Source organism: Amblyomma maculatum, chromosome 3 (assembly GCF_055883805.1).
Source record: "Amblyomma maculatum isolate TAMU_Amacu chromosome 3, ASM5588380v1, whole genome shotgun sequence".
NCBI lineage: Eukaryota > Metazoa > Arthropoda > Arachnida > Ixodida > Ixodidae > Amblyomma > Amblyomma maculatum.
The window spans coordinates 9,931,226-9,953,962 of NC_139346.1; the positions used below are offsets into that span (position 1 = coordinate 9,931,226).

A 22,737-nucleotide genomic window follows, 5' to 3' on the forward strand; every position below is an offset into this window, starting at 1 on the left:
TTCGGGGCATTCCAAGTTAGTGAAGAATGGGATGATCAACACATGCTTATTAAATGCGTTGAAGAAATCTTGCTACCACGACATGGGCAAGAGTTTTGAAAGACAAGTGACAAGAATTGCAAATGGCGGTTATCAGAAGTCTGTTATTAATGGGGCCAGTTGCTGGGTGCTGAAGAGCCTTAAAAGAATGCACAGACTGAAATCCCTGCCCAGCATGGGTGAGAAGAAGAGGAGGGTTGCGGTGGTATCGTATGTGCACAGAATTTCACATGGCCTCAAAAATGTAGGCAAGAGGTATGGTGTTGACGTCACATTGACCGCCCCGCTCAAGATGAATAGGATTTGCCCGGCTACCCGGCTATTCAAAGGGAAAGAGAATCGAAGAAGCAAGAATGTGGGGTGAAACATAAAAACCCATTTGTTGGATGCAAGACAGATATTGTGTACAGGCTTCCACTCTCTTGTGGAGCCTGTTATATAGGACAAACAGGATGATGTATTAACAAGAGACTACAGGAACACCGGAACAACTTGGAAAGTGGCAAGGACAAAACGTTTTTGGTATCACATTGCCATTCATGTGAAACAATGAAGAAGGAGAAGAAGTGCAGTCCTAAGTTTGACCAGGTTAAGACTTTGTATCGCCATAAAGAAAAGGTGACGAGAGAGATAGTGGAATCATGTTTTATTTCAACGAATAATAAGTGTGTCAGCAAGACTTCTCTTGCTCTTTCAGGCAAAGAGGTGTCCTTTTTGAGTGACTTTTTGTGCAGCAGGTGAACCCAGGGGTTGTTTCATTTTCGTCATGTTTGTTTTTATCTGGGCCTTGGAGTAAAGGGCTTAGGCATAGTTGTGAGTCAGCGCTTGTACTGTGGCTTTCTTTTATTTTGTCCTTTGTCTTCGTGTTCGTGCTGTTTAAATTAATATTGAATATGTACTAACTCGCCCAACAAAGTATCTTGGTAAGCTCTCCCCACACCTTTGTTTCACACAATGATGGCACTGTGCACATCAGCCAGAACTATTTCAATATGGGTGCCGCTACTGAGGCTGGGGAGGTCAAAATAAGAACTTTACAGTTAAACACATCAATTACGGACATACTTTGGCAAATCAGGCCATTAAAAAGAGAACAGAAATGCAAGCTTCGTGCTCTGACTGGTCACAACTGTACACACACACACACACACACACACACACACACACACACACACACACACACACACACACACACACACACACACACACACACACACACACACACACGTGCGCGCGCGCACACACACACAGCAAGGTTCGTCATAACAAAGTAAGGCAAGTTAAGTGTCAACAGATTAAAATAAATACAATAAAGGCTTGGCTAGCACAAATACGCCGTCACTCTCTCACGTAAACAATATACACAAGCTTAAAAAAATGCATGCACCTTCAAAGGCGACAGCACTTTACAGTCTATGGCCTGAGTGTCAACACGTGGGACACTGCAGTACAGTATGTAGCGTGTCTTTTTTTTTAGAAATCAGGTCGGAAATATTTGAGAGAGAGGAAGGAAAATAAAAAAAATGAGAAGACACTGACGCATTTCCGCAAGAAAGAAAAAACGCACCTCTCACATCAGTTTCCAAGTCCATGCTTCCTCTATAAACCCAGCATCTGTGAAAGCAATGTTCATGGCTTTCATCAAGAAGGGCCCACCGACATGACACTGTTCATAAGATGGCATATCCTTAACATGGTGGCAGAGATAGTGCAGGCCCATAAAAGCACGCTGAAAAGAACACACATAGTGGGGCTCCTCACTGTCTCACAACAGTCATTTGCGATGAGACAAAGACGTAGGCAAATAGAAAGATGTTCAGTGCCACGCTTAGTCCCAGCAGTAGCCAGCTGAGCTTTGGTAAAGGCCACTTGGCAAACTTCTTGCTAGAGTCTGGTGAAGAAAGGAGAAAAGAGGTCAAACTCATTACAGCTCAAAATGTACTTTTGCACTAAAAATAAACATGGCCAAACTATGCCATACTTGAGATTCGAACCCTTGGTAGTGTGAACCACTGTGCGATAACCACTGTGCGAGAGAATATGCTATTGTAGCAACCGAGACATCTTGTGGTTAGCCGCCACCCTTTCATGCTGTACATTGCATGTTGTCATCTTCATGAACTTTCATCCATGTGCATTGGATCCAAACACATCATTATCTCATTGCTTAATGAAGCTGCTTTAAACGATCCCAAAATTTTATACTCGTGACTGGGGATGTCATAAGGTTCCCAGTCAACAATTTCACTGCTCTTTGCCTGACCTTAAACTTCAAACCAAAAGTGAAAAATATTCCTTTATCTTTTGAACTGGTAACTCACATCTAAGAGATGCTCAACAATCCAGTTAATGCTGTTCATGCAGTGTGCAACCAGCACTACTACCTAATAAAGGTGTCTGCTTTCTCTGATGCAACCAATAGTAGTGGCAACTGTTCCATTAGTTAAATCTGCCTTATTTGTTGTCCACAAGTGACGCTGACATCACCTGACGGCCGCTTTCAGCGCAGTTTGAAAAATTGGGTTGCACCGGCACTTTGCAGTACATGCGCCCTGCAATTTAAGCATTTCTTGATTTCGGGTCATCGCTGCTGGAACTACATTAGCTAAAACTTGACCTTTCACTCTCCAAAATTGTCAAAATCGCACTTATAAGTCCTGCAAATTCCCTAGGTCTATTTTTGACGGAAGGAGGCCTACGCCGACCATAAGTGCGAGAATATGAACTGCTTTCACAAACATGCTTTTCGAAGCAAACGTGAAATTGTCAGTGTTAGGCTACTGTCCACTTCTCTCAGCAGCTCTGTGCCACAGCGCCGCAAAAACGAGACCTGCTCAGTCATGCCTCTCTAGGTGTAATTTCATGCCAATATAGTTTCAAAGTGTTCGACATGATCCGACGTATACGAATTACCATACACTGCCAATTGTCGCCCTTTCTTCAAAAAAATGAATTTCCGAAATTTGAGGGTTGACTTATAATGGGAGCTGACCAATGTGCAAATTCGTAATTGACCTATATGCATGGCTAAGTGCGTATCCTGCGCATTGAGCTAAAATGTCAAGAATTTGGTAACAAATTTTATGAGGCATAAAGGCCGGAGCCTAAGGCAACACACAACTAATGACTCGTGGGCAAAACAGTCCTTTCTGCTTGGTCAAACTGGCACTGCCAACTAGACCCCTGTCTGGTTTGACATGGCTAGTTTTTGACTCTAAAGCATTGAAGGACTCCGATGCCTTGCTCCTTCCGTTCGGGATTTCACAGTGATGACATAAGACGATGACAATGCTAACACCCTCCCCACCCCCCCCCCCACATGCAGCTCACTCACTGTAAAACAGTTTGGATGAAGAAGGAAGAAATCCAAGCAAGATGCTTCCTTGGGACCACCTACCTGCTCCTGGCCTGGTGTCTGCAGGCTTCCTCGTTGCCAGCGATGTTTGGCTGACGGAAGACCTTGCGTAGCCACCATTTTGAACGTTGCGATCAGGACTAGACATGGCTCCTCTGCTGGTGCGCTGCCTAAGTGTTGACGTACCATTCATCCTGGGTGCACTCGCTGTAGACTGTTGGCCATTAAATGGCCTGTTGTAGTCCCTCGATGGACTAGCTACAGAAGCTGGCATCCGCATGTCGGAAATGAAGCGGCCATCAGGTGAGGAGGAGAAGGCATCCCTCTGCTTGAAGAACAGCCAGTCTGTTTGTCACTTCTGGCCAGCTGTGTTCAAGAAAACAGAATAAAGAAAATGGCAATGAGGATTTTAAGGGATGCAAGTTTGCAGAAAACATTTTACACTAAGACCCCTCATTTCCATATTTCACCAATGTTTACCAATGTTGGTCATACGGCATGTCTCTGGCAGGTGGTAGCTGGCAGGTGATATGGCCAGGTAGTGATTGGTTGGTGCCTTGTGTTATGCCATGAGATCACGTAATGTAGGCCAAACTGGCAGAAGCTACCAACTTGGGCAGCAGTTTTGAGATGAGGGGCCAGACATGCTACTCCAAGGCCATGCAGGCATGTTCATACAGCTTGGTTAAAGCAGAGCTTCAAATCTATTTCAGTGGCCTTTCACATAAATGTGGCACGTTACAACTGCATGCTAATGAGCATATGCGAACAGAAACTGAAGTGAAAACAGAAGTAGTAGTGCACCAAAGCATCTGGTTTAACCACACTGAATTGGCTTTATATTTTGTGTGTAAGTAGTTGTTCCAACCACTTAACTGAAAAACCTAGAAGCATGAACGGGGCTCTATGTGCTGGAATGAACACCATAAGACTGGGGAGAAGGCAATGCAAAAATAAGCGCTTGCTTTTTAGCAAACCCACACTTCATAAACTTTTGCCCAGGATGGTACAGAAACCTCAGAAGGAAAACTGAGCACACAAACGAACATTTTTTCTCCCCCCGCCGTGCTTTAGCATCATATTGTTACTGGGATATCCTTAATGTAACTGGCGCTGCAATGGGCTGAACTCGACGCCAAGACTTCAGTAGCCATGCAGCATCCACTCTGTCAGCGTCGTCTTCTTTCTCAATGCTTTGTTGTGCCCGCGTTCCTCGGTCGTCATCTTTGTCTGTGAGCACATATCGGTGGAGGTTGCGGGTTCGACACAATCTGACGCTGGATCTCCGCAGTGGCCGTCACCTCGAAACCGTCACGGTGACAACCGAAGTGGCTCCATCTACCTCCGCAACTCCAACCATTGTCGTAGCCCACCCCCGTGACCCTGGCCCATTCTGCGGTACAGATGAGGTTGATGTCGAACACTGGCTTTCGCTTTATGAGCGTGTTAGCCAGCACAACAGGTGGGACGCCACGTCGATGCTGGCCAATGTCGTCTTCTATCTCACTGGCACAGCACACGTGTGGTTCGAAATGCACCAAGCAGATATTCCCTCCTGAGATGTTTGCAAACAAAAACTCCATGACCTGTCCGGAAAACCGGTTGGCCGTCAACTTGCCGCCAAGATGGACCTTGCCACACGGGCCCAGACATCTATCGAGCCTCATATCACCTATATACAAGACATTCTGGCTCTCTGTCGAAAAGTTGATAAAGACATGACAGAACCTGATAAGGTGGGGCACATCCTCAAAGGCATAGCCGATGATGCCTTCAATCTTCTAATCTGTCGGGACTGTTCTACGGTTGACTCCATTCTGCAAGTTTGTTGACGTTTCGAGCAGGCCAAACAAAGACGCATTGCACATTGCTTCGACCGGCTCCCCAACACCGCCCCTAGCTCCATGTGCAAGGATCTGCCAACCCTAAGGCAGCCTTCCAACACTGAAAACGTGACCTGCATCGTACGTCGCGAACTGGAAGCGCTCGCTCCTGCTGCATCCAACCCGCCCTCCTTAGACAGCAACCTAGCGACGATATCCGTTATTCAACGGTCATCTGTCAGGATGTTGCCAACATGGGTGTCCCCTGTAGCCGCACCGTGGAACACCAGAGTTCGAGTCCCGTCCCTCCCATGGTCGTCACCGCTGCGCCTCGCAACACCTACACAGCACTCTACAGATACCGCAATCCTGATGAGTGGCGCACCCCTAACGATAGGCCGATCTGTTTCACGTGCTCGCGTATTGGCCACATCTCTCGCCACTGCCGCAGGTCTTCACCACCTCGACGTTTCACTTACGTTTACCGCTACTCAGATTACAGTCACCGCCGTTTCTCGCATCGTTATGAGCCGCCCAGCACCAATACCACTCCACCTTCTCCTGCATCCAGTCCAGACGATATGAACATGCACATAGCTCGAGAGCGTGATGGACATCTGGATGACCAGGGCTATGCTTTTGGTGCTTGTCTCATCAGCAGCCCAGACAAAGCAGTGCAGTTTTTCCACAGACCAGTTCTCTACTGTACACTTGGGGCACCCATACAGCAGCTCCTTTTCAGTCAAACAAAAATTAAAACTGCTTTCTCAGCTTTTCATAGCCATACTTGCAGTTTAGAACAGAACAACAAATCTATGTAAAGAGCATAATGCTTTGAAAACCCAGTTTCTCATGCAGAGACAAGCAGACAGCTGAGGTTGTTATGCTTACATTTGGACTTGCAAGCAATGAAACAGGAACACCACCAACCTTGCTCGCTGCAAGTAACTGCATCTCAGCACTCTCGGCCTGAGATACATTTAAATCGGTACCAGAGTTTTGCATTTTCCATTCGTTGAGCACGCCTCATTGACTGAACATGGCCAGGTACAGTGAAATCTCGTTACTACAAACACCACATTAACAAAGTTTTCAAATTAATGAATTTTTTAAGAATCCCCGGCAGATTTGCTATGTTTTGAATGTAAAACTATTTCAGAATTACGAATTTCAAAATAGTGTATATTTCAGAATAACGAAAGTATTTTATTTCTTCTTCTATAATTTTGGAACATCAGTATTACGAATTCGGCTGAAATTAACAGCGCCGCAGCTTGCAACTCTTGCGTGAAACGAAACAGAAACCGCTGTTTCTGTGTGTATGGTCCGTGGGCTGTAGCTATCATCATCAGGACATCTAGGACCAGCTTCTAGCGCCACCATGAAGCTATGGTTATGGCTATGGTTTATTACGCAGTAGCCAGCAGGCCTAGCTGCCTGCGTTTTTTTCTTCCTGTGTTGTGTGCCATACGCGGCTCGGGTCATTCACGCATGCGGGGCGGTATTTTAGTTGCTTTTTTTTTTTGCCGCAGATTATCTTATTGCGAAGTTTGTGCGAGATTGGAGACATTAGCCAGCGAAGTGCCAAGAAGATATGAACGCAGCTGCTTTCACTGCAAGAAATCGACGCAGGGAAAAAGTGATTCGGCCTCTACAGACAGCGAGCATTGCCCCATCGACTGCCGCGATCATTATGAAAGACCGAGACAAGATTTTCAAAGTTCAGGGAGCATTGAAGATGGGGTCATAGAGACCTTTGATGTTTTTTTTGTTGTTTTTTTTTTTGCACATGGACAAAGTCTGTACTTTCATGGCTCGATGCAATCACGCATGAAATGAGGTGTTCCGGAAAGTGGAAGGTGTATGTGCTGTAGTGGTGTAATGTAGTGCGCAGTCGTGTTTGTTGCACGCAGCAGAAGAAAATAATTGATTTCTTCAAATAAATCAGCTCTGAGTTAGTGCAACATTTTCACTTGAGGTTTTACTTGTCTACACATGTGCCTACTGCCAAGGTATGTCATTTTCATACTTAGGTATGACCACTGGCTTATAATCTCAAATTTTTCATTACAACGATATTTCAAAATAACGAATAATTTTTTGCGCTCCTGCGGGATTCATTATATCGGGATTTGACTGAAGCTCCAAAACATCCGTGCACAACAGAGAAACAGACACCTTTATGCCATTTCTCTGCCAAAAATCCACTGATTTAAGTACTGCCCTCATGCTAGCGAGATATCTTTCTGCCCAGATGTGTCACTGAAGTGTTTTAAGGTGAAAGCCTTTAACAGCTCAAGAGTGGCATCGGCAGAAAGTGTGCGCCGATGATAAAGTCGGTGATGTGTAAGAGTGAGAAAGCTCCTCCCCTCTTTCCCCTTCGTCTCTTTTCCTCCCTCTATCAGGAGACCAAAGAGAGAGAGTGCCCTTCTCCCTCTATAGACAGAGTCTCTGTCGAGGAATCAGGAGCGTTCAAAGTATCGTAGCAGCGCGACCAAAAGGCTTCCGCTTTGCTGCATGTAAGGTGACCTGACCTAAGTGTTCCCCTGAAATTTCTCTATCAAGAACAAGCAATCTCATAAAATGTTTTCTCGTATCTTAGAAACGAGAGTATTAGTGCAGCTGACAATTACCTCACAACCAGCAGCAAAGCAAAGCTCTGCCATGAGCAGTGCAGAAGCGAATGTGGCGGCACTTTATTGAGTGGCAGAGAAGAGCACTGTAATCACAGCACATTCAGATGCACAAAGCAAGTTGTCATGTCGTATTTTTTAAACTTCTCAGGCTTTCATTTTTGTCCGGTAAAAAGTGCTACGCGAAGGCTACCTCGTTAGCATTTCGGTCAGGCCATTCTCGCAATGCTTGAAAACTTCCCCGCTGGCACCTGAGAGTTTAAGCAATATTTAAATGTTAGTTTATGTTGACTACTTTCGAAGTAGGCAGAAAAAAAACAGCACTAGGTGGTATTTTAAATACAGAAATGTTGTGGGGATTCCCAATCCCGTGCCCCCTTTATAACGCAGAGCGTAATTATAACGCGAGTTACGCGCGCTGTTAAGGAGGTTAGTGGAAGAGAGGGCACACTGGACAGGCCACCTCCCCACCGCCTCCCAGTCTCCCGCAGTGACGCTGCCCAGTCTCCCGCTCTTTCCTCCCGGCGTTATTACGCGCTGGCGTTAAAACGGGGGCAGGAGATTGTGAATCCCCACAATGCTCACTTGAATAAAAAGACAAAATGACAACTAGGTATTTATAAAATATTGGCCCACCTTAGCTGGGACAACTGCATAAACTTTACAGTCACTAGCCTCCTGCAGTGCTCAACACAGAACTCACCATTGGGGCTGCTGGAGCTGTGCTTGGCTGAGCCAGCTACTGAAGGCGGTGGGGTAAGCAGACCTAACCTCTGACTCCCCAAAGGTCCTGTGTGTCCGATGGAGTGCGTGTGCCACCCAGGGCCCACATGCTGCCTGCCATCCACGATGAGCCCTGATGCAGGCGCAGCTTGGGAGGCCACAGCAATGACGACGCCGAGCCATTAGGCATGCCACATTCACTCGTGCCACCCACTTGCCCAGCTCCTTCAGATGCTGCCTGCAGGCTTGTTGGCTTCGACCACGTGCCTGTACAAGCAACAAACAAGAAGAAAAACAGATAGATGTACTTTTCTTTTTCCCGAGTTGGCAGAACCTGCCGATCGAGGCTTCAGACACACCTGTTTTTCTGTCTTACCCCTTCGCACTAAAATAGTCTTTTGAAACTTGCATTAGGCAATTTTCAAGCAGCAGAACTGAGGTGAACTAAGCATCATTGTCTCAAGCCGTTATTGTGCGGTTATTTACATGCTGCTAAATTTAAATATAAAAGGTGCTACATGTTTTTCGGACATAGCTTACAACCTAAACTTGCACGACGCTGAGTCATCCATTCCTTAGGGTTCAGTGTAAGAGCATGAATTAAATTTCGGATGCATCGCACCTAATGCCACAGTTCTACCTCTGACATTATTTGCGTTGCACATTTAAAAGGGTTCAAGGCCTTTGAATTTTTTTTTTTGTTTTTTGAAAATCAAGGATTTAAAGGGTTTGTGCAAATCCTGCAGTAAAAGGACTGTGGCACGGCGCCAAACACCAATCAGACGTAGGGGTTTTGACGATTTCTGACTGCAGTCTTCGCATATACTAATCTCGCAACGAAGCGCTGCTCTGGATGGAGACGTGTTGTCTGTATAGGCTAGCACAAGGCATGATGTGCACCTATCCTTAGAGAGCAGGCTAACGTGGTATTCTTCGAAGGTAAGTACTTGTGTTTAAACACGTGAAAAGACAGCAAAGAAGAGCAGGGGAGCACAGGGGGCAAAAAAAAATCATGAGCGCAATAAAATGGTGGCCTTGTTCAGAATGAACGCTGCAAAGCCAAAGCAGCCACAGCTGGTCAGGCTCTGGTCAGCTGCTGAACCTATGATGCTGATGGTGCTAGCGTGGCCGTTAATAGTGATGCTGACTATTAGGATACAGTTGCAGATTCCGCCATGCCAGCTGCAACCGTGCCAGTTCCACAAAAGCTATTCTTGCATTGGCAGAGGCAACTTTTGGAAGATACAGGGCGGTGGTAGTACAAATGGGAAGTCCAGAGAGAGAAAAAAAAATTGGAAGCCTCATGGGCAAATTGGGAGGGTTGGCAGGTGCAATATACTGTGCGATATTAGTGTACATTGAAGAATATCAAGTGATCGAAATTTCCAGAGCCCTCCACTAAAGCGTACATTGTAGCCTAAGTCGCTTTGGGATGTTAAATCCTCTAAAACCTAAAACAATCATTTATACACGCAAATAAAGATTTTTTATTATTTTGCAAAAATATTTGCTGTCCTATAAAGGGTTAATTGGAAAGAAACATGCAGACCAAACCAACTAAATGAAGTATTACAGATTGGCTATTGCTTATTCAACTGTTTTTGGCTTCGAGGACAGCTAGATCAATGCCAGTTTCCTTTTTCATTTTTGATGGCATGATCATCAAATTTACATCTTTGTTGTTAATCAGCACGGAGACCAATTAACTGGTGGTGTATTGCACAAGAATGGCTACATAGGAAAAATGCTGATGGTTCATCATGAATAAAATGGACAGAAACAAAGAACCAAATGCAGTGCCGACATTTCAGCGAAGTCCCTGCTTTGTTCCACTTTTACAGCCATCTTTCTATTATTAATATACGGGTAGAATTCCTTAATTCGAGGCATTACAAGTGTGCTGTCATAAGATATACTACTTTGAACACCTTTATTTAATCCTGATCTGCAGCTGTTAAGCATGCACTATGATTTCAGTGCATCGAATTAGAAATAGTAATCACACTCGCAGAAAGCAAGTTTAAGGGGACTAGCAACTGAGTGAAACGTGACACAAGATCATGATGCAAACGAGAAGATGAAAGGCAACAATGCACTCTCGTTTTATCACTACACCCCCCTATCGCTCTTCTCGTGTCGACCATCAACATAAGACTGGATCTATTTTTTGCCGTACTGACACTTTTTTGCATTCTTTCATTCCTCCCACATCGAAAGAGTGGAACCACCTTCCCGCTGCCGTGGCTTGTATACAGGATTATACTGCTTATCGTCAGTCTCTGATGACGATGCTTTTATCTGATGCGAATAGTTAGTTTCTTTGTTGCTTTGTTATTTTCTTCGTTTTTTATTACTTTTTTTGTGCTATGTTTGTTCAGTTTCTTGCGTTGCATTTATTACAGTTGTTGTTTCTGTACTTTTTCGAATACTGTGTGTTGCTACATTTTAACTACGTTGTTGTGCCGCCTTTAACAAAAAATTTTTTTCTTGCGTTGTTTGCTTGCCCACTCCCCTCTGTAATGCCTCGGCGCTTGAGGGTATCGAAAATAAATAAATAAATAAATTCCTTTGCATTGCCAGTGAAGTGTTTTGAGCTTGTGTCAGTAGATGGCACTACAGTGTTTTGCATTTATTGTTGTGAAGCAGTAACCATCGTTCACTAAACCCGTTGCCGGCAAAGTGTGCACTGCAATGTTGCAATGTTTTTGGCTGTTCGAAGTGCAACAAACACTGTGCTAAAGAAAAACTGTACTAATTATTGTCTGGCAGCCACTTCTACCAACGTGCAATGTTATTCCAGCCACAACACTGCGAATGCCCTTTGTAAAAACAGCAGCAGCAGCCAACTCACTAGTGGTCTACGACCGTTCACTCTCGGGGGATATGTGCAGGTCGCTCATCCTGTCGGAAAGTTCTGTCAGACGTGCTGAGCAACGAGAGGACTCCGTCTGCCAGCTGTATGTGCTCCGCCTGTCTCCGAAGTCACTCTGGCCAATGTGCTGAGAACCCCAGCTGGGCAGGTATTCCGCTGAACTCCGGCTCACACCACTAGAGGCACAGGGGCTCGAAGATGACAGGCTGCCTGCACCCGAGCCAACCAGCTTCCTGGGGAAATCCAACACAAGTGCCGCCCAGGGGGAAATCTGTATGCTGTCACAATGACTGCTTCTGCAAGGCTTAGTACTGCGAGACACTTAAAAGAAAGTAGGAAGAGTGAATCCTGCTGGAAGCTAGGAGATCATAATCAAGAGCAAAAGTGACTTCCTGAATTCGTGATGGAAACTGAAAAAGGCAATGCACTCAAACCTCACTGCAATTAAATTCAATTTAAAGAAATCCTGGATGTAATGAATTATTTCAGTCTTCGCAACCTCATACTCACTGAACACCGTATAGTACTTTTAGCATCAAAGCGTAATGAAATTTCACTGCTGAAATGAATTGAACCTGAGCCTAAATTGTAATACAAGTTCAAATGATTGAGCTGAGTGCATATATTTAAAGACGCATTGGAACGGGAAATGCGATGATAAAGATCCTAGTGGCCAGCGCGCAGCCTGCTTCCGCCATCTGGGATAATACAGGCAAGGCCGGAGAACGTGACTTCGAGTGAAACCACTACAAAGCTCTAGTGTTGGGGCAACCAGTCACCCACACCAGCCCGCACAGCTGATGTGGCCGTGTTGCTTGCAATCTGCATCGATGGATGTATGTCGAACTCCCTGTGCTCAAAGCTAGTGTGCTATGTTACCCAAAACCCCGTAAGAGCACAAGGTGTCAGTTGCCTTCGGCACACCCATGACCTTAGAGCTCACTATTGTGTCCTCAAAGCAAATAGCCTTGCCTCTCTACAATGAGCACAAGGAAACCAAAATGCACATTCTTGCACTTATGATAGAAAAGCGGCGAAGTGCACAGTAGGCTTGATTTTATTTTACTGCGTGCCAACTAAAAGACCCCTTCTCTTTCTCTCTAATATGAAAAAAGGGGCGGGAAAAAAAATGTGCCCACAATGGGGCTGCGACAGCGGTGGACACGCCATCATAAGGGAGGATGAGGGTCTTAAAAACTTTTTTTTATTTCTTAGCCTATCTTGCTGAAAATTGCCATGGTGATATACCTTTGAATGGTGATTCCAAATATGTATTTATATTTGAAATACCTCATCTAGACATGAAAATATGGCAAGATAATGTACTGCACATAGTGTCTTTTCTTACGGGCCACTACGGCAATTTCTTAATTAAAAAAACTGGTTTTAAAAATATGCTGTCATTTCCAAGAGCCTACTGCACATCCTAAAGCTAAGGAAATTTTTAAGAAGTCATTATATAGGTAATGAATGAATAACAAAGTTGGGAGAAAAAAAGACAATGTGGGAGTAATTAGCTTACATCTGATCTAATTGCTAGTCTATCAGACTTTATCGAAAACGGAAAGCTTTAGGATGTAGCTGAGATTTTACTGAAAAAAATGATACCAAGTTCAATAAAATCCATGCATGCAAACATTATGAAAAGTTCCGTAACGCAAGGCTTTTTACCAAATAAACAATGCTGGGAAAACTGCATTCAAAGTTTTACTCACTGTGCCACTTTTGTTTTCCAATCACATGGAAAGATTTAATGCTTTAGCATGCAGCCCAGTTATTGGTGAACAAAATGACACCAAATTTACATAAATCTGTTCATGTAATGGCTGTGAAAATCTATGTATGGCATTGGCACTTGACAAAAAAAAGATGCTCAGAAAGTCACTTGCTACAGTCTCTGAATCTTAAATCATTCACATAAGTCCTGGGCAGTAGTCTTGGGTTTTGTCAGGCCTGTGCCTCTTGGCCATCTTCTTCTTCACCTTTTCACTATCGGTGTGACCCTTATCAGACCTGCACAGCCTCTGTTTATCTTTTTCAAGGCTCCTACGAATGAGGCACCTGCCAGGGCTATAACCAAGCTGCTCTGCAACAGCTCTGCTGGTTGCTGCCATCCCTTGATTGAAGCGAGAAACTGCTTCTGCAACAGCCCTTTGAACAGCCAGCAAAGAGTCATGCGTGTTTTTAGAGCATTGGCTCCAGATAACAGAGTGCAGGCACTCGATAGCATTCTGTGTCACGCCATCTTTGCAGCGCTTCAAAAGGGCCTCGTCGCCCAGCCTGGCAAAGACTGGCTCAAGCGCAGTGCGAACATGGCCTGGCAGAGGGTTTTTGTGTGGTGGAGGCTCCACCTGGTTTGCCAAAGCACGATTGAAGGCACACCATGAATCAACTCCTTGAGGACAGCAACTGTGATCTGGGGCTTCATCTGTTGAGGCCAGGTGCAACAGCGTAGCTTGCACTGCCTTTTTCATGCCTGCGACGTCGTGGCTATGGCTCCGCAAGGCATACCCATAGTAATTGGTGATCTTTTTTATCTTTTCTTGGGTTAGTTGCCCTTTCCACCAAGAGATTGCCCTTGTGCCTTCTTTTTCTCAACCAAGTTGCGAAGAGCCGTCCCCGTCCGCTTGTGGACATGGTTGAGGCAGTCTTTCTTTTCGATGGATATATATCCATACACGCCTTCCTGGGTCAATGCATGAAATGTGCAGCTATCACCATCCGAAAGTATGGTTGTGTACCGCAACCCATTTTTTTTTTCAAGGACCTATTGAATAAAATCATAGCTGCTTCGGTCTCCATTCGTCCGGTATTGCAGTCAATGTTCGTCATACACTTGTGGTTCACAGCCCAGTCACCGTAACCATCATCACTGGGATCAGGTGCCCCTTGGCACCCACGACAGTACCTCGAAAGCACAACATGGTCCAGTACAAGGCCAGTGTACAGTTCTATAATGCAGCCAACTGCAATATTTGAATTGTGGCCACGCGTTTTCCATGTGCCATCAAATATCACGTCTACATTTCCTGTTGGGTTCAGGAAGTCTTTGTATAAGTCCTTCACCACTTTGACACTTGCTGCTTCTGTAGCAGTAGCAACTGCCTGGCAAGCTTTCACCATGGTGTCCATGTGCCCCCTGAAAGTTTTGTGGTGAAGTCCTCGGTGGGAGAGGTTCATTGTTGCACAAAAATCCGCTAGAGCAGTCACTCCCTTCCTATACTTTGTATGCCTTTCATCGCCCGCAGATTTACTTCAAAGGGTGTGATGCTAGATTTCCCGGGCACTCGTGGCGACGAAAAGTGCCGCTCGGCGAAATCGCAATTCGAACATGTGAGCACTAACTTCACAGCTAAGCCATACTCTCTTCCGCTGCATTTCGCGAGTTGAACACTGGCCATCCCACACTTGCTGCAGCTTGTGGATGCAAACAGCTTCTTCAGTATGCTCATATCAACAATTATATACTCAGTGCCGCGATCGTCGTCTACACTTACTGTGCTGACGTTCATCAGCTCGAACTTGCGGGAAGTCGCGGACTTCTTCGCCAATGACGTCTTGGCGTTATCTGCACATTTTTCGCGTCCCGCGCACTCCGCCTCCGTAAAAAACACTGTGTCCAAACGTTGAACACGCGAGCTCGGTTTAGCCGCGTCCGTCGGCGCTGAAGCGACGTGCGGAAACGCCGAAGTCGTCGTTAGGCTTAGCTCAGCCGGCTGGGCCGCTTCCGACGACACAGAATTTGCAGCGACTCGCAGAGCATCAAAAGTCGATATTTTCGACGGGCTAAGTCCAGGCGCATTCACTGGAACCGCAGACACTTGCGGTAACACCGAAGTTGACGCCGATCGGCACGGTCCAGCCGCGGCGTCCACCAACGAAGCTGACATCGACGATGTCGGTCCAGCCGCGTCCATCGGCAAAACTGTGGTCGACGAGTTCAATCCAGCCGCATCCGCCGACGGCCCTGCAGCTTGCGGCAACACCGAAGCTGTAGTTCTCGATGTGGCACTCTTCTTATTCCACGCGCGTCTCCTTTTGCCGACTGCTTTTCGCGTGCTTGCTTTCAAGCGCGCGTCCCGTGCCATCGAGACACACGGAACAGACACCAGGCAGGCAAATACACACGAAAACAATAACTTCGAAGCTAAGAGGAGCGAGTTAATAGTCAAAATATTTACAGGAACGATGAGAAAAAATGCAGAACGAGAAATGCTAGGAAACAAAGAGGAGCGCAAAAAATCACGTGCCAGCGGGCAAAAGCAGACGACGAAGAGTCGGCAACGCGGTCGCGGCAGATGAGGCATGCGTCAGGGCCAATCAGAGGGCTGCGCCTCGGAGAGCGCGCGCTTTACCCAATCAGCGGCTGTCTCGCGACGATTCACCCCTTGCGGACGGATGCCGAAAGCTCCGCTGTGCGAACACCTACAGCGTGTTGAGAGACGCCAGGAGAGAGAGCGGGAAACGAGCTTTCAAACGAGTCCAAGATGGCGCCTATCGGTTCGCGCCGCGCGGAGCTACGGCGGCTTGAAAATGGTGCAAATTTTCGCGTTTGGCGTTCAATTTCGGCTCACCGACGTTTCTAAATTGCCGTTTTTTTAATACTTTGAGTAGGAATTGAGCTATAATATTTTGTAGAGGCATAGTCGAGACATTGAAGACTTCAAAACAGCAATTTTTAAAAATTGCCATTTTTGACCATTTTTCGCGATATTAAGACCCGCGTCCCAACAATATGCTTGGAGACCCAGAGTTAATAGGGCAACAGTGAGGCGAAACCTAAATTCTGCAGGTGCATCATCATTACCTTAGAACAGAGGTGTTCAATGCAGTAGTGATGCTGATCCGGTTGATGAACTTACAGTGTGATCTCTATGAGTATGAGCAACACAGAATGCCATTGTCGATGGCAAAGAAATTGCAGAATAGCAGACCACTTTCACTATGCTTATAACCTCTTTAATTGCTATTGATCTGACCCGTCCTGTCTTAAATGTCCCACTACCTATGCAAATCTATCCCATTGCCTCTGCTACTGCCCAACTGCCTGGCTAGACTTGCTTGGCGCAGAAGAAGAAAAACAGCATCGACTGGTCGCCCAAGTTGTCAACGTGTTCAACCTGTAATTTTTGGCTGAATGAAAGTCTCATTTCAGTACTACTATAGCCGCGCCACTGAAAAATTCTAAAATCTGGAAGTAGAACAATGCCGAGAGCTAACAAAAGTTTTGCAGACGCTTGCGGCATCCGCGATTGGCAATGACCACTTCGTGTGCACCGATCCTGGATGCCAAGTTGATACAGTGTGTCGGAAGATGGTGCCAGATGCTGAAGCGAAAGAGAGAGAGAGAAGAAAAGAAACTGGCAACAATGCTGGCAGCGGCCGACCGTGCGATAAGGCATAAGTGCATTTATGGAGCATTCTTAAGCTGAGTGGATTGTCACAATACCGGTCTTGTGACGAAGCAGCAGATCTGAGACAAGTATTCGAAGTGGGTGCTCTCGTGAACAAGTAAAAATTAGCGCAGTTAACAATCTTGACAATTCTTTGAAAAGCGGGAGCACCGCTGTCTGGATAGGCGATCTAACCCAATGTATGCGTAGCAGTTTGATTCATGCACTGCGCGATCATGAAGTCACAGCTGCTATTGGATTTCATTACCATACCTAACGCACGATGCACCAATTTAGCAGCTGAATAGGGAGTCAAATGTTAATTTTTTGGTACTAGTACCTGCATCCTACAACAACTACTGTTTGCATCCAAAGCAAATATGGATGTGTGCGGGTGATTTCTGATCATAAGTGGTTATAACGGTCAATTTTTTCAGTTTTCTCATTATCATGAGCTCACTGTAGCTCAGACAACATGACAGGCTACTGGCATATGCAGCAGCCCTTTTGTAGCAATAACTAATTTCTCTGAAACTCTCCACATAAAATGGGTATGCATGAGAAGTAAAAAAAAGGAAGTCACATTACTTGAAAAAAAAATTCTTTCAACACATACAAACAATCACACGTGACAAATAAAATGTGAGCAAAAAGTTGGTACATTGATTCACGGTGCTTTGCTATGCTAATGCAACAGCATTCTCTATGGCTTAGAGAAAGTAACGTGATAGATGGAACAAAGCCTGCTCTATTCCCAGCAAAAAAATAAGCAACAGAGCGCTCTGCTTACCTGAACGCACCGCCACGCAGCTGGATCTTGATGAGGAACAAAGTGTGAGCAACAGCTAAGACGAATGTGGCGCAAGCAAGGGCAAGCTGCGACCATGCCATGTAGAATGTGTTCAACCACCTTCCCTCTTCAAAATGGTGGGACGCTTCAAACTGCAGCCAAAGGAAGCACGGAACTAAAGCTGTACGCCCAAGCCTGCAAAGGAAAAAAAAAAGCGGAAAATAAGTGATGGCTACCAGTGAAGAGAGCAAATGTGGCTTCCTGTTGCTACATGCAAGTTTCTTCAACCAAAATAGGCAGAACACATATTTAAAGAACATTTAAAAATACCACCATGTCTTCTAAAAAAATTTACAGGTAAGCATATTCAAATATCAGATAGTTCAGAGAAAGCTGTCGTTAACTAGCAGATTGCCATTAGTGGTTGAGAGGTATGGAGCACAAGTCTTGTTTCAGCATTTTACAGGCGACTGCTCAGTAGTGCATACAGAGCCTTAATTTGCAGTCACCGGTTTCCTCACGTGTTATATTATTAAGCTCGGAAAACATGCCAAATCTTCGAGCATAATATGTTACCCTCTCCTCTTTGCAGTGGCATCTGCACTCCCTGGCACCTGGCTTGGCAAGCCACATATCCTCCGCACTTTGTGGCCTAGTCCAAAATAACAACCTCTCTTTGTGACGGCGCTATACTCCTGAACACGTGGGCGTCCACTCATTGGTTGCCAACTTGCGATTCTACTGACGCTCCAAGGCAATGACACCCACGACGTCAGCACACAAGAACACAGCCGCAAAGTATGCTCCATCCCAACACAGGCTACTAACTACTACTACTACTACTACTACTATTCATAACAACCGTGAGTGACTGCTCCTTTATCGCCACTGCAATTGATGACGTATACTTCATGCTACAGCATGTGTCACGTGATAATCTTTGGGCATCATACGAACACTACCTAGCACTTGTGAGCAACTGGCTTCCGTTGGTGCTGCCTCTATAGTGTACTCTGCCATCGCAGCTGATGCACTGATACACGAGGCATTCTGTGATAGCCACCTCTACTGCCATAGCAATTGGCATGAGCTCTATTCTCTCAATGAGCATATGCATTCTGCCAGGCTTTCTCTCTCTCTCTCTCAACTCGTTTTTCACTTTTCCACATGTGATGCTACATGCTGTGACACCGATCATGTCATTGTAATTTCTATATATTTGACTATTTAAATAAGCTATTAAAGCTTTCGCAATAAAACAAACGGCAGGAGCGCTAACACTACAGATTGTTTTTTTGTCTGAATCATACATAAGCAGCATCCATATACTACACAGTTTGTACCAAGGTCATAGTGGCTGCTATGTGCACGGCCAGAAGGGTGGTGAAAACATGAGCATCTTTCTGACCTGCTCATTGCCATCTGCTCCGACATACAGTGAAGAAGCTAGGCCCTGGACTCAGATAAGGTGCCCTAATGTTTCATGCAAATCATCTAAATATGAGGCACAGTAAAACCGCGATAAATCGAAAATCCAAACCATTCGAACTGTCAGCGCAACCTTGCACAATGCACGACACAAGTCTATGGTATCAGCAGCACACTAATTTGAACGCTACGGGTCTCGCACAGGTTATTCAAACGACTTCTCAGAACTAGGCCAGGTCTGGGTATGACCAATGAGGAGAGACTGGAAATACAGTCAAACCTGGATATATTGAGCACGAAAAGGATCATGAAATAGTCTGATATGTCCATGATTAGAAAGACAAAACATTAAAGTGGGTAAGCTTATTATTCATAACCTAGAAGCACGAATACACAGCTTTAAGGCCAGCGATGCATCTCTTGTAGCACCACCTACCAGCATGCAAGCAGTGCCCCGCTCGCCAAACGCTGCGACCACGCCCCCCCCCCCCCCCCCCCACTTTTTCTCGCAGTTTCTAACCCTTTGTAGGTCCGGTTCTGTGCTTCTAGTATACTGAAACTACACTCCTCAAATTTTGCAGGGTTGTTCTGTATGCCTGTAGAATGTATGCCTCGTCAATAAAGTTTTAACGGACTGTGGTTACCGCTTCAGTCAAGGAATTCACAGCCCTGTGGCACCATGAGTGAGAGGCGCTAGAGACACATCATAGGCAATGTGAAAGGAGGAATGATTTATATTAAAGAACACTCGAGAGAGCACAAATACAGAACAAGAACCCCTGAAAAAAAGAAAAGAAAAAAAGAACACCATCAACTTAAAAATGTTAGTGATAATTTTCCTGAGATGTGGTCACGTGGGGTACTACGCTGATAATGACACCGTTTCCCCACAAGAAGTCACTTCAGCTGGTTTTATGCAATTTTTAGTGCCACACTAAAATTATAAATCTTCATTTTTGGATACTGTAGTGCTCGATCTGTACAGTACTAAATGAGGCAAGATCTTTTTATTTCCACCACAATTTCATGAAACATTTTGCTCAGTGCTATCTCCCATTAAAGTAAAAAAAAAAGAAAAGCCCAGAACAAAGTTAAAAGTGCTGAAGATTACCGTCGACGTCCTGCAAGCAGCACAGAGCTGGAAGATAACACGAAGCCGGCTGGCCGCAGCAGATGCGTGGGTGGCATGCTCACTACCACGTTGGCTAAGCCCAACTTTGTGCCGTAACGGGCAAGCACACAGTCATTCTTCAAAAAGGCCATGATCAACATCACTGAGGTACAAAGGCTCAACACTGATGCCGTCGTTGACAGTAAGAGCCGCAGGCGTTGCTTCCAAGGCTGCGACAAAAAAAAAGACGCAGGTTAGCCTATCGAGTGTGCTGCACAGTTAACAAAGCATCAAAACTGGAAGCAAAGACGAACAAGACTGGAGTAATGAGACGAGTCAGCAGTGCTGTAGTGATAGGTGAGCTAGAAAATTAGAAGAGGCTTAACCTGATTACGCCAGTGGCAGTGTTCTGAGAAGTACTGGTTTGGATCATGGCTAATTAAGGTAAAGGTAAAGGTTAAGTCAAGGTTAAAGTTTGATAGGTGATCTAGAAAATTAGAAGAGGCTTAACCTGGTTACGCCAGTGGCAGTTTTCTGAGAAGTACTGGTTTGGATCATGGCTAATTAAGGTAAAGATTAAATTAAAGGTCAAGTCAAGGTCAAAGCTCGGGTCATAGTAAGCCATTGGCTGAGCATATACCAGACTTTAATTACTTGCTCGAGACCACATAGTTGTGACATCACAAAACAGTTCAGCCAATCAGGTGGATGGCACACAATATCCGATGGCATTCAATTCTAATTTTGCGGTTCCATATGAAAGGAGCTGCCTGAGGTGGCAGCCCATTCCAACTCGATCATGTCATCTGGTCTCGTGACATCACACAACCCGCTGACTAACCTGCGCCCCACTTTCTCACCTGCCAGATGCATGCCTGCGATATATTGACGGTGTGAGCTTCAGACGGGGAATGCTAGGATACCGGTGGTGGACGTCATGAAACAGCTTAGCTAATGAGAGTGACGGCACGCAAAATTCCAGTGCTCGGCTTGGGTGATCCCATGAGCGTACTTCTCAGCACACTAACTGTGAAAATTTGCTCACTTATTATATTTAAGTAGACAAAATTGCACCGTGAAGACAGGCTGAATCTGGCCAGATGACAGCTTACCATGTGTTGAATACAAAGAGACCATTGCCAATGAAAACAGCATGCTTTAAGTTTACGGGGAAAACAAAATACAAGTACTATCGCCATTCCCGGTAATTTTTCACAAGCAAACTGTAAGAATGACAATAAATTTTTTGCAGTTGCCGACAAGCTGAACCCCATCGCCATTCAACAATGATCACTCGAGTGGCATGAATTTCCTTGAAATCCAATTACCTCTGTGTTACAAATGCATTTTTTTTTGCTGCCAAACATAAAAAGATCCAAGCAATCAACTTTTGCCGACCAAGAACAAGCTGTTATCAACACCTTTGATACAGACCACTAATTCATAGGTGCTGACATGTATTCGAGCAGTGTTTGTGGCAAGGTTAGCAATTTTATAAACAAGTCTCCTTTGTCAACATCTCCCGTTTTGTAGCGAAGTCGTATGAATACCAACATGCGTAAGTGGTCCCCTCCCCCAATGTAGAAACCCAATCTGCACAGCATAATCACACACAAACAAGTACTGAAAAGCGCAGGCCCACTTTACATAAATACTCTACTGCATCCAACGTCTTAAAAAAAAAGACCAGTTTTCATCATGCGAGCAAGTAGTAGCTTGTAGTAAAAATAAATAAAAAATAAAACGTTTTGAGAGTCCATTCCTGACATAATCGCTTCTATTACGAATTCCATGTTTCATTTTTAGTACTCCCTCTTGATGTCCTACTAAAAAAACACTCCCTCCACAGAACAAAATATTTTTGTTGCGGTTAAGTCTTCTCATTGCTTGAAGAGTCAAGATAGCTGGTATAGTGCATTTGTCAATGAAAACTGATTGGCATTGGCTGATGGGGCCCTCCACCTTCCTTGGTAACCACCCATGAGTTGCTGCATGGCAATCACCCTCAGGGTGACATCCCTCCACCCATGTCAGGACCTCCTCTGTCCACAACAGCCACTGCATCGGTTCTTTCCGTGGCCACCAACTTCTGGTTTCACCTCCTCTCCCCTAGAAGCGGAGAGGAAGATTTTCCTCTCTCCACTGTGCAACCTGCCAACAGCGGTACATGGTTTACACGTACTCAACGTACACATTCTTCTCTGCCGTACAAGTGGAGAGCAGGATATCCCCTCTCCAATTTGCCACCAGCTAACCATTGAAAGTAATGTCACAGCTTGACATATACTGAAACCAGCACCACCTCCTGAGCGGGCAACTAGTCCCAACGCATTCATTACTAACACTGTAGCAATTAATCAGATCAACTTACAAGGGAGTAGTGTGCCAGCACTCTCCAACGGGTTGGCAGTGTGTGGCCCATCAGCTGTGGCCGCAGCAGAGAGTCTTGCGCCTCACCCGAGTCTCGCATGCCAGGCACAGGGCATACACCTCGTGCCAGATGGGAGCTAAGGAAATTTTTAAGAAGTCATTATATAGGTAATGAATGAATAACAAAGTTGGGAGAAAAA

At 45.3% G+C, this 22,737-nt stretch overlaps 1 pseudogene across 1 annotated transcript; it reads right to left on the bottom strand.

Annotated features, from left to right (window-relative positions):
- Positions 1-862: 862 nt before the first annotated feature.
- Positions 863-22,668, bottom strand: LOC146194195 (uncharacterized; annotated as a pseudogene). The gene is made up of 7 exons (XR_014705804.1): positions 22,539-22,668; positions 20,168-20,397; positions 17,629-17,823; positions 11,425-11,678; positions 8,554-8,840; positions 3,437-3,760; positions 863-1,930 (listed from the first exon to the last, which is right to left on the bottom strand). The product of XR_014705804.1 is annotated as an uncharacterized LOC146194195 (transcript).
- Positions 22,669-22,737: the final 69 nt, after the last annotated feature.